The sequence below is a fragment of the Lepidothrix coronata genome, unplaced genomic scaffold (genome assembly GCF_001604755.1).
Source record: "Lepidothrix coronata isolate B3197 unplaced genomic scaffold, Lepidothrix_coronata-1.0 Scaffold273, whole genome shotgun sequence".
In the NCBI taxonomy this organism is placed as follows: domain Eukaryota; kingdom Metazoa; phylum Chordata; class Aves; order Passeriformes; family Pipridae; genus Lepidothrix; species Lepidothrix coronata.
Window position 1 is genome coordinate 430,714 of NW_016690453.1, and position 11,315 is coordinate 442,028.

The following is an 11,315-nucleotide window of genomic DNA, read 5'->3' on the forward strand; positions in this document are numbered from 1 at the left end:
CGGTATAATTGGGAAAAATGAAACATGAAGGAATTAATTAAAAAAACTTGAGTCAGGTAACAAAAAAGTTGCCCTGCCATGTTATTTTAAACCAGAAGTTATAATCACATATATATATATATATATGCATTATCATGTCCACAGGTCATTCAGGGATCAGGCTGAGATCTCACTCTAAGCTGGTTCTTCAGTTCAAAGCCAGTCTCCAGGAACTGGACAGGAACCAGGACACAACTGAGCATTAACACACGACACACAGGCCATACCTCAGACAGCTTAACCTGAAAACCATGTCCGGCAGGAGTGAAACTCCTTATATAGTCCAGGCAAAGGAAGGGCTACTCAGCAATATAGCAAAGCTCACCCAAGGAGAAAGGGGAAGTTCTCCACTGACTGAAAGGGACAGTGTAGAAATGAAGGCACCTGGCTAAGCAGTTAACTGATCACCCAAAATGATGAAGCCAGTACATTCCATCTGTCAAAATGATGGTATGATCACTTCTGTCCCCCAAAGAACCTCAGTGGTGCATAGGCCAATTTTATTCCTTTGGGGATTAAAGTATCACACAGTATTATATCAGATAAGCCAAGATTTACCACTCAAAAGGAGAAGCTTTTCCAAACATTCATGTAGCTATGCTGTGACCTGCCACTTCCTTCACTGATGTGTGTACTTACAACTTCACTCTGCTTTGGTAGGTCTGGCATAGGGTACACCATCAACCTCACAAGCACCTTGTGCTCTCACATCTCCATTTATATTACTTCCCTTTTTGTTATTGTAATAGTAACAGTTTCATAACTGATTTAATCTAAGTGAATCATTTTACAGGTTTACAGTTGTTGGTTATTTGATTTCCTCTTTGGAGACATAATGGTAGAGGTACTAAGAAAAACTGGCCTAAAGGTTTAGATGTCTTATTGAGATGCCCCACAAGAGCTCTAGAACGACCCAGGTTCATGTCCAAAACAAACTCCTTCCGAATGGTAAAAGCTGTAGTCATTGTGCAGAGCTAAACAACTAACCCATGTTTAACAAAATACTTCTAATCAATAAGGACATGAGTGTGACAGTAGAAAGCCCTGAGCAAATTCAGTAATAGTAGGCACAAAATGCAAAACTGGGTTGTGCATCCGAGTCTTGGGTCCAAAATTTCTCAAATTTCAGTGACATTTTGTCCTGGAGTTTTAGGTTGAGTGAATAACAATTTCAAAGATTTGAATCTACTGCTCTAACATTTTTAAACACCTCACTAAGCTTCAAGGAGTACTTAAATTTTTGATTTTACTCCACAAGGTAAAATTCTGCTGATTTTCTACCAAAGGTGGGAGAGTCCCGTGGAAAACTACAAATTTCATCTGTCATGCCATGTTTTACCCTACCATCTGACTTAACTTACTTCACCTAATCAATCTTCCACTAGACTGTTCAACTGGTTGAATTCTTTCTAAAACATAGACTTTGTAACTGATTCATGCTTTCACTTAAAGAATTCTTCACACAGAATTCTTCGCACTCTCCGTTCTTACTGGATCTCCACAAGCAGAGGCAGCACAGGCAATTCCCTACAACACAATGCCATTTTGGGAAGTGAAGCCAAAATAATTACTTTTTCTAAGCAAATTTTATTTCTTTAATGAGAAATCTTTAAAAACTCTTACTTTTCATATCCAGATTATTTTTTTTCCAAAATGAAAATTTGACACAGTAAAAACCCCTATGTTTGATCAAGCACTCAAATATTAGGCACAGAAACATTAGTAGTCCCCAAAACACTTTTGTGATACCACTGTAAAGCTGTTATGTTTCAGATTGAACCTCTATACTGTGAAGTAAGTAGTGGAAAGCTTCACTGGGTTTTTTTTATGAGTAGGGTTTTTTTGTTTAAAGTGTTTGGTTGACAATAAATAACTCTGGATCTACAGTCACCCCTTACAAAAAGCTTGCCTAAATCATAGTTTTCATCCCTCTGCAAAAGTCTGGGAAAAAAAAAAAAAAGAAAAATGAATGAATGAAAAAAGTGGCCTGAATCTGACTCCACTGTTATTTTGAAGTTGCATGGTGCAGAATCAATGAATAGGCCAAAGGGCGCGGGTACCTTCACCAAAACAAAGAACTAGTGTTATTATTACAGCTTCCAAATATGCATTTCTTTTCCAAAATATCAACACTAACACCTGCAGCTAATGGGGAAAGAGATGTTGCCAGGTCTTTCATTAATCTTTGGTAAGTTCCTGACTTAGCATGAACTGGAGGGTACAATGATCTTAAAAATGTAGAATAATATAACAAAACCCCCCAAACTGTAGGGTGGAGCTTTTATTTACATTTAGTTTTATATCCAATTCACTTCCTGTTAGAAGAATTGCAGTCATACTCTTGGTACAACTTAGCTGCAAGCTATTGTTTAACCAGCACAGCAAACCCAGCATTAATTTTCAGCTGTCTCAAAATTGCTGACTGAAAACTGCATTCCTGCATTAGGATGCCCTCTCTAGCACGTTCATAATGCAACAGTGTCTTGCGAAGAACACACACAGAGAAAGGAAAAGGGTATCGTCCTTCGTGGACAGAATAAAGCCTTTGCCATTTCTCTGCCATAATATTTAAACCTCATTACTGTGTTAAGCCACAGGTAGGCTCTCTCTCCACTTCCCTAGTCAAACTAAAGGCAGAAAGTAGAATATTTTGATTATTAATTAAACAAAGCCACTCCCAAATTGCTATGGTACCACAGAGCAGAGAACCAACACCCAGGGCTGCTGCTATTACAGACTCCTGTTTGCCAGCTCTGTGAATCATCCTGGGTGAAACGCAGTTACCCGGCAAAATCCAATGAAACCGAGCAAATTGGAGAGCAGTGTTGAACTGCAACTGGCTAGAAAGCTTTACAGAATTCGGCTCTCACCATGATGCATCTTCCGCTTGAACCAAAACATTTTATCAAGTAAGGTTTGTTTCTCTAAAAACTAGCTTGCAGAGAGAGTTGAATTTATCATACCAGCTGATGCAGTCAGAAAAAGTAAACGGTATTCAGTCTGAGAATCACTTGAGAAGGGATCACCTGTAAAAACTGAGATGCTTTCAGACTCAAGTGCCCTAATAGACCACCACAGTAGGATTTCTGTGCAAAAAAAACCCAAACCAAAACAAAATAGAACTTTTGACAAGGGGTCAAGAACAAAGTTTGGTTTTAATCTAAAATTTTTAGAAAATGCAGTAAGACAGATGTAAGAGAGAGTTGGATATAGAAGTTCAAAGGTTAAGTCTCTCTGCTTAGTGTGAACCGGATCATTGGATGAACTCACAGAAGGATTGTTTGCTCACCAAATAGGCAACAGGAAAGAAACATGGCAACATGGTGTGCTCTCATGAAAGCAAAACTCTTGTGACTTTCCTGGAGGGGTCCTTGCTAACAGATTGACCTTGCTAACAGAATCAGATGCTGCAGAGCAAAAGGTGTCACTATCCTTTACATGAGCAACTTAAGTGACAGGAAGAAAACCTCATGATTGTGAAGTAAAAATAATACTCCTGGAATAATTTTTCTTTTCAATTTAAATTACCTGTAAACACAAAGCAGTGGTTTCATTTTCCCCAGACTCTGTGATTTTTAACACTTCTTCCCTTAAATGAACATCTTTAACCTTTTAACATGAACATAGAATGTTCTGCATTGGAAGGGACCCACAAGGGTCATCAGAGTCCAGCTCCTGGCCCTGAACAGGACACCCCCAAGAATCACATCATGTGAACCTTTAAGTATCTTTAGTCTTCCAAGTCACGTCTCTCCAGTTATCTGGAAAAGATTTGTTAAATTAAACTCTTTTTTTCCTCATTTTCCAAGTCCAAAGGAACTAAAAGGACTGTGAGTCTTGCAGACTTGAGCTCTACTAGACAAATGCACATGCAACAAAGGGCCCTGCTGACTTCACTGGAGCACCTCAGAATGTGTGTATACAAGACGTTTTCACACCACAGGTTCTAGCAGGCCAAGCCCATACAGATAGATTCAAACAATATGGCAGCTCCCAGAAACTAGAGCTACTCACATTAGGAGTTTTATATTCCTACATTTGCTGTATTTAACAGAAAAAAATTGGGTGGTTTTACTTCAAAACCACTCCAACTACCTCAAAGAGACAGTTGGAAATTTCTTGTTATTATGATGCATTCATGCTCAAGTTTCATTAACATAGCAATGTCAATCACCAAAAGGATGGTCTTATAGTTCAAGATGCAGCTTGCTACTGCTTACATCAATTCTTAGGCTTTTATGACTACTCTTCTTTAATTAACCATTTATAAGAATGTTATTTATTTTTTGGGCTTAGCCAGGACAGTTAAGAGCAGAAAGCAGGACTGGTTCTGCATAGCAGCTACATGAGAGACAAAGTCAAGCAAACTAGATGCTGATCTATTGCACACATCAACCAGGAAGTTTGCAAGGAAAGACAGGTGTGACAATCTTATTGGTCAACAGAGAAAAGAAACGTGAGTACAACAAACATCTCTCAAAACAACGAAGGGCATCTTAGTTGGACCCATTGTCCACTAGACTCAGTATCTTCTAAAAGAGTAGAAAAAAAGACAGATTTTACAGGAGATCATGCCAAAGGTCTCAACTCCTAACCACAGAGAACAGCTTTGCAAATACACAAGTGTGACATTTGCAATGTTCCAAATGTCCACACGAAGCTCATCCAAAACTGAAAGTAATTTTAAACTTTTTAGGATTTTAAAATAGAAAGTATGGGGAGCTAGAATAGATGGTGGAGTGCACAAGCTGTCTACGGTTTATTATTTATTCATCATATGAAACAAGTGAAAGTAGCACCTACCATGTAAACCTTTAATGAAAATAATACTAATACTACTTACAGGCTCACATGCCTGTGGTCTTTTGGCATATGGCACCAATATGAGCATAGCATTGAATTACTGCTTCTCTCCAAGTAACTGACATCATCTACCTGACTGCTATTCATTACCCTTAGTTTGCTTTTTAACTTTTTGATAAGATATCTGACATTTAAAATGTTGAGTCAGTGGACGGAGCAGCACTGTGTATGGAATTAGCAACTTGGATTCAGCACTACCAGCCAACCCACCAAAATAGCAGACATCAGATCTTCATAACAGTCAAAGACAGGCACTTCCTCCATTCCTCCTCTGCTGCTGATTTATATCCCCTCCACCCATGCCAGAAAGCAGGTGGGTGCTACCAACTGGTCTCTGGTTATTTCTGCCCAGCAACACCTGCAGAATGTAGCAGGCTGGCAGCTGCAGGCAGCTTTCTGCCAGCTGCCTGTTTGGTCTGCAGCTCCAGCAGCTGCATGATATAAAATATGAATGCAGGAAATGAAACCCCAAGCTGCTAGTGTTCATAATGGCTCAATGCTTTCAACTGTGAAAAGTCAGTTAGCCAAAGCAGGTTAGCTATACAGATCCTTCAAGAGAAAACAAGAAATTACACCTCATTTCTTCTTCTCATTCATAAATGTTCAAAGCAGAAATGGGTCCTAACAGACAATTGACACAGCAACTCTAGTTTGTGCATTTTTACACATGTATGGTTCCTCATGAAGTGTTAAGTGGTCTATTTTCAGATCATACTGCCATTCCCATCTATTTCCACATCATTTTTTTTGGCATACAGAGATTAAACCACCTTCACCATGTGGGAATTCCCTCCCTCTCCAAGGGATGCGGCTAGATCCAGGGAATGGCTGGATGCAAAAAGATCACATTGCCTAAGCTCAATTCTGTTTTGGTCATTCTCACAGCTACTGGAATCACCTTATGGAGAGGGAGAGCAAAGGAGATATGGCTGCTCTGTTTCAGCTTCTGAGCTTCTACGCTAAGCATAACTGAAATATATCTCAGCGCTTGCATGACTATAACCTAAGCATTTCCCAAGATTTGGGATAGCATTACTTACGCCAGGTAGCAAAAAAAAAAAAAAAAGTAATTTTAAATGAGCATTTTGCATTTGAATGCCAAGATAGAGCCACGTTATCATCAAGCCACCAGCTGGAACTGTGCCAGCAGAAGAATAGGAACACCCATTCTCTATCAGCTCCCCGTGACTGCTACTGCTTATTTAGTGTCACCACCTGTGAGAGTGTGCTTACCATGTCCAGGCCATAACGTTTAAACAAGACTTTAAGTACACGTTGCCTTAAGTCACTCTGATTGGCCTGAACAGCCAACCTAGCTATCCTGATAGGGATATTACAACTATATTTGTACAGTGTATGACCACACAGTGGGGAAACATGAGCACTTCATGGGTAAAAGTTAATAACCATTCATTACTCTTCCAGCAATAATATCCTAATTTGTGAACATAGTATGGCATCTTTCCATTAATTTAACTTATATTGGGCAACAGGTCAGCTGTAGCTGAGAGTGGGATATGTGTGGGTTCAGTTATAAGTTCACCTTTGTATTATTTAATCTTTCTTTCATATATACTACATATGTAAAGTCACAAAATAAAAGAATTGTTGAATTTGGAAGGCACCTCTAGAGGCTATCTTGTCCAAGACCCTGCTCAAAGCAGGGTCACCTACAGCAGGTTGCTCAGGGCTGTACCCCATTGACTTTTGAATACGTTCAAGGATGGAGATTCCACTTTTCTGCACAGCCTGTTCCAGTCTTCAATCGCTCCCACATTACAAAAGAAAAAAACCAATTCTACTTTATATTTGCATGTAATTTCCTAAATATAGGTTTGGGCTCATTGACTCTCATCCTGTCACTTGATGTCAGAGAAGAGTCTGGCTTTGCCTTCTGTACTTAGAGTCAAAAAATCATAGAATGGTTTTAGTTGGAAGGGACCTTTAAGACCATCTAGTTCCAACCTTTCTGCAATGGGCAGGGACACCTTCCACTAGACCAGGTTGCTCAAAGACCCATCCAACCTCAACTCAAACACTTTCAGGGATGAGGCATCTACAGCTTCTCTGGGCAACCTCTTCCATAGCCTCACCACCCTCACAGTAAAGGATTTCTTTCTCATATGTAATCTAAACCTACTCTCATTCAGTTTAAAGCCATTCCCCCTTGTCCTATCACTACATGCCCTTGGAAAAAGTCCCTCTCCAATTTTCTTGTAGGCCCTCTTTAAGTACTGGTAGGTGCTATAAGGTCTCCCCAAGCCTTCTCCAGGCTAAACAACCCCAACTCTCAGCCTGTCAAAGATATGCTCAAGCCCTCTGATAATCTTTGTGGCCCTCCTCCGGACAAGGAGGTCCCCACATCAGGTATTTACACACATTGAGGAGATCCCCTGAGCCATCTCTTCTGTAGGATGAACAGTCCCAGCTCTCTCAGCCTCTCCTTGAATGACAGATGCTCCATCTTTTTACTGTCTTTGAACTCTTTTGCTGGACTTGCTCATATGTATCCATATCTCTCCTGTATCGGGGAGCCCAGAACTGGACCCAGCACTCTGGATGTGGCCTCACTTTCTTTGTCCTGCTGGCAATGTTTTGTCAAATGCAGGCCCATGGGCTGTTGGTTGCCTTGCTGCAAGGGTGTGCTACTGTCCCATTTGCTGTCTACCAGAAACTCCAGGTCATTTTCTGCTAAGCTTCTTTCCACCTGGTTGATCCCCAGCATTCACTAGTGCCTCCCTAGGTGCAGGACTTTGCATTGCCCTTTGTTGAAATTTATGGGGTTCATTTCTCTGAGCTGTCAAGGCCCCTCTGCATGGTATCGCAACCATCTCATTTATCAACCACTTCTCCCAGATTTGTGTCCCCTTCAGACTTATTGAGGGTACACTCTTTCCATCCATTAATAAAGATATTAAATAATATTTGTCCCAGTATTGACCCCTGGAGTACACCACTGGACTGGGATCCAGCTTGTATGTTGCCAATTACAACCCTAGCAGTCCATGTCACTCTGCTCACTTAGTCCATACTTTATTGTTTTTCCCATGGAGATGTTATGGGAGATGTATCTTCTCTCATGTAAGGTCACTGTGTTGTGATACATTCCCTGACTCAGAAAACAGCTCAGTTCCTTCCAGAAAGATGGTCCTTGAGAAGCCACCATCACTGATCCTGCTCCTGTGCTAGTTTTCTTCACAAACACATCCCTTAGCAAAAACCTCAGGGTAGTTTACAGGTAACATATGCTATGAAATTATTAGCAGTAAAATGTTATACTTCAAAGAAATAGAAGGAAAGATTCTCAACCCTCTGAGATGGACTATTTTTGCAGTAAGCGGGGTTTAGGCAGGAGGAACATTGAAAATTCAGCAAAAGGTTTTACTTGCACAGTCATAGAATTCAAAAAGAGGAAGATTTCTGTTCTGGGACTATCCCAGGATTTGTAGCTCTGTAGGGATTTCTAAAGGTGATCGTGGTTAAGAACTTTTAAAGGTATATGTCCTTAACATTTCAGTTAAATTGGTAAATAAATGATTACTTTAAGAGCTAGAACATAACTGCAGGAGAGCAACCTAAAAATATGAAAGAAAAATTTGAATTTTGAGGCATTCTGCAATAGAATGACTTTATGCAATGGGAAGACAAATCAGTGGTCTATGACACGTCATTAGGATACTGTGTAACAAAAGGAACTACATTATGTCAATATTTGCAGACAAGGATTGTAGTGAGAAGCCTTCAGAAGTATATTCAGCATCCTGCATTAGGAACTACCCTACAGCATGAACCAGCTGGAACAGGCTGCTGTGTTATTTCAAAGTTCACGCTATAAACAGTTGAAGGTCAGCCAGGATGATGCTGCTCTTTCCAGCCCCATCCCTCTGCATGACCACTGAATAATGGCATTAATAATCAAACTTTGTTGAAACAGCTCTTAGAAATCTGACAGCAGAGCGGTCCCACCACCTCTCTGGGTGACTTGTGCCAGTGCTACACTATCCTCCTCATGAAGATGATTTTACTGATGTGCACTACAAATCTTCTAAGCCACAGCTCGTGGTCCTCAAACTGATGGAAGAGTTTGGATCCTTCATCTGTATAGCACCCATGCAGTTGCAGGCTGCTATTATATAGTCCCCCATCCTCCTCTACAAATTAGACAAGCCCAGCCAACTTCTTGAATTTTAGTAGAGGAGCTCAGTTGTTACACTGGACAGAAAGTAGAGTACTGCACTCTAGGGGACAGGGGGAATAAAAAAGAAAAAAACATTCCCTACACTCCTCAAAAAAACTCAAACCAGCAAACAAACAAACAAACAAAAACAAACAAACAAACAAACACCACAAAAACCAAACAACAACAACAACAACAAAAAAACGAAAAACAAAATCAAAACCAAAGAAAAACAACAACAACAACAAAAAAGAAAGTAAAAGACATAGAGGAGTTTATCCCTGGTCTAAATTTGCATAGTTAGTTTTACAACTCAGTGGCTAAGATGCAGAAAGAAAGATAATATTCATGATCTTAGAAATCCAACTCAGAAATGAGACTGCTAAATCCCAGATTTAACCTTGACCAGGCAACTGACACTGTCCAAGCAAAGACCCTCATCCAGACTGAAGCAGAGGGAGAAAAAACGGTATCATTATATGGACAGAGTGGGCACATGATAGTACATCTGAGACATGAAAATTGTGAGATCTGCTGCACAAAGGTGGATGAACCTCAACACTGGAGTCCCTTAAAACTGTGCAGTCCGTGACTGACTAAAACTGTGCAGTCTGTGACTGACTAAAACTGCAGATTCTGTGACAAATACACAAGCCAAGGCAATGTCAAGAATTTGGGAGAAGATGGAGGGTACTGTGGTGCACATCATACAGGCCAGAGAGTGTCAACACCACAAGAGTCTGCACAACTTGGAAAAAAAGACCAACACTATCAGGAACAGAGAGAAACTTGGCAAAATGCATACTCTTCATTTCAGAGGTAATGCTGATTGGGATATTGACCCCAAAGCAAAAGCAATATTAAATAATGTGACAGTAGCACACAAGCAGCAGTGAGGCTAAGAAAGAAGTTGTGTCAGTGGGTTCAGCTGGAATTTCACTGAGCAGATGTATTTACTGGTCATTCATTAAAAAAAACAAGCAAACAACCATAAACAACCCCAAACCATGATGGAATCCTTTATCTTTGCAAACTTTCAGGTGAGCTAGTAAGAATAAAGAGACTCCCATCCCTTACTACTTAAGGACCACCGGTTCTGGAGTCAGAGGTGGGACATCATGTCACTGGTACTAACTAGAAACCAAAGTTTTCTGATCTTTGAGGTAAAGTATTTGGAAAACTGAGAGAGTTTGGTGTACAGATAAACAAATACAAATTTGACATAAGAACAATGAATACAAAGGAGGCACACAGAGAGATCACAGCAAGGTGGCAGCTCTGAAAACTCACTGAATTACAGATGCTGTGGCTCAGCTATTGGCCTGTAACAGAATTTATCATCCAAGGACCAAAGCAGGCCAGAAACAGAAGGGCGCTTAATTAACAGAAAGGGGTCAATTAAAAATTGTCTGCTAAAGACTGTTCATGTGATACTAAGCACAAAAATAAGCTGTCCAAAATATTAAAGTCTTCCCACCATTCTCATATATTACAGTATATCAAAAATAGGAAACTTTTAGCTTACAGATTTCAAGCAATACTCAAAATTGAATATCAGTTGCTCAGACAGGGGAAGAGTCATTGGCTTTAATCTTGGAGTACAGCAAACTTTCTGATTTCAGACACAGTTAGTTATTTCAATTAATAAAAACACATTTACTTAAGTACAAGAATTTCAGGCATGAAGCTTTGCTGATCATAATTGACTTTCCCAGTTAAAAAGACCAGATAAACAGTCTTCTTCACAGGCTGTGGTAGACCTCCAGCTTACCAGTCCCTCTCATCACAGAATCCCTCTTCACTCATTCGCTGCCTCGCTGTGGAGGCTGCCAGGCTTTCTCTTACTAAACACAAGCTGAGCAATTAAGTCCCACATATGCTGAAAACCTTGACACTCCTTGGTGTAACAGACCATGACAGCTTCCTTATTGTGTGAAAAAGGGCACTAAACAATGCAAGAGCAAGTATATTTAATATGGGTCCTCAAATGACTTAGTGATTTTAAAACGTGTCATTCAGCAATGCCTCCCAGACATTCCAGTATTTCAGAGCTCAAAACAGAGTATGGTATAAGAACTGGCTACATGATAAACCCGTATCTCTATCTAAAATTATGTAAGGGATGCTCCATGCTTTTCATGCCAGCCTATATCAAGTGGTGGGGGCCCCTGGTGGTCTAGTGGTTAGGGTGCAGCACTTTCACCGCTGCAACCCGGGTTCGATTCCCAGCCCCCGG